Source organism: Pteropus medius, unplaced genomic scaffold (genome assembly GCF_902729225.1).
Source record: "Pteropus medius unplaced genomic scaffold, Ma_sr-lr_union100, whole genome shotgun sequence".
Lineage (NCBI taxonomy): Eukaryota > Metazoa > Chordata > Mammalia > Chiroptera > Pteropodidae > Pteropus > Pteropus medius.
In genome coordinates, this window is record NW_024340849.1 from 43652586 (window position 1) to 43654512 (window position 1927).

Sequence of the window (1927 nt, forward strand, 5' to 3'; positions counted from 1 at the left end):
TGTCTAACAAGTACATGAAAAGATATACATTGTTAGCTTCAGGGAAAGGCAAATTAAAATCACATTGAGATTTTACTTCGCACCCACTACAATGGCTAAAATAAAGAAGTTAGAAACAAACAAGTGTTTGCAAGGTTGTGGAGAATTTAGGAACCTCACACATTGCTGGCAGGAATGTAAAATAGTGCAGCTGCCATGGAAAATACTTTAATAGCTCCTTCAATAAGTTAAAGAGTTATCATATAGCTAACCAATTCCACTTTTAGGTTTATATCCAAGATAAATGAAAACATGTCAACACAACATGCATAAATGAATGTTCACAGCAGCATTATTCATAACAGCCAAGTAGAAACAATCCAAATGGTAAATGGATAAACAAATTGTGGTACACCCATACGATGTAATATTATTCATTCGATAAAAGAAACAAATTACAAAATGGAAGATTCTTGAAAATATTATTCTTAATGACAGAAGCCATTCATGAAAGGCCACATTGTGTGATTACATTTGTATGAGTTGCTCAGAACTGGCAAATCTATAGAGACAGAAGGTATATTCATGATTGCCTAGAATTGGGGTAGGAGGGAGGTGGGGGTAATGGAGAGTGACTTTAAGGTGACAAAAATGTTCTAAAATTAGTTTGTGTTGATGGTTGCGCAACTGTAAATATATTAAAAAACAATGAATTGTACACTTTAAATGGGTGAATTATATAGTACGTGAATTATATCTCAACAAAGCTCTTAAAATTATATTGTTGCTAGAAATTTTATTTGGGAATTCCTCTGAAATTGGGAGTGGGAAGGAGAAAATTAGGCTTTGAAATTTGCAACCTAGATGGTGAATGGTTTTTATAAATAAAAACTGAATAGTTTTTATTACTTCATTGAGTTTGACTATTAATTGATGGGTTGCTCTTCTTCAAGGCTTTCAGTTATTCATGCATGCTTGGTTACTGCTATAGTCTAGGCACTGAGAATACAAACATGAAAAATAAAATGCTTGCTCTCAAGCTCACCAAATAATGGGGAGCAGGGAATTACATACAATGATAAAAATATGGAACCAACGTATTGAGAATAAAGCACAGAAGACCCGTCTATGTGTGTGCACTTGGGAGTTGAACATAAAGATGAAGGAGATTAAGAGAAACTTCCTTGAATTGGAGTTTATCAAGTGGTCAAGAGAGAACATACACAAGTTGTAGATGATGCAGAATAGGGAAGAGACAACTTAGCAAAGGTAGAGAGCAGGCTGGACTCAGAGATAAAGCTCAGCAGTAGACAGAGTTGTCAGGCAGCATTTAGGAGCCAGGAAATTATCAGGGACTGAAATATATTAGCTGGTATTTGTTTCCTAAGGTAAAACAAGCACACCTCTTATGGACCTGCTCTCTAGAGAAGGTGGAGTATTCTCACTGCCTTTCCATACCTCTTAGTGACTGACCCTCTGATTTATATAGTTAGAAGGATTTCCATTATATGAATTAGATAGAACATATATGTGTTTCTGTGTGTACCTACATACACATACTCATATGCACTTATGTACATTTACACATATGTGACATTGCTGCTATGTGCATTGTAAATTTCTTCCAAAGTTAAATAACCTAAGTAATATTTCTTTCCATTTTTAGCTGCTTTTACTGAAAACACTTCTACATGTTTCTAAAGCATTAGTGGATGGAAAGTTGCTCGTTTCTTTCATAGTTCTTGAATGTTGGATTTTGATGAATGCTAAAATATCTACACTGAAAACTAGAGAATAGAAATGCATCAGTTCCTACACTTGACTTTTCATCAAGCTTTGAATTGCTTTTCAAAAACTACTCCATGAAGGCAGGTAAAATGATTTTTAAAAATCAAGATATGGGAAGTATAAGGCACATTATACTAGTATAAGTTTCTATCTGTCCAAA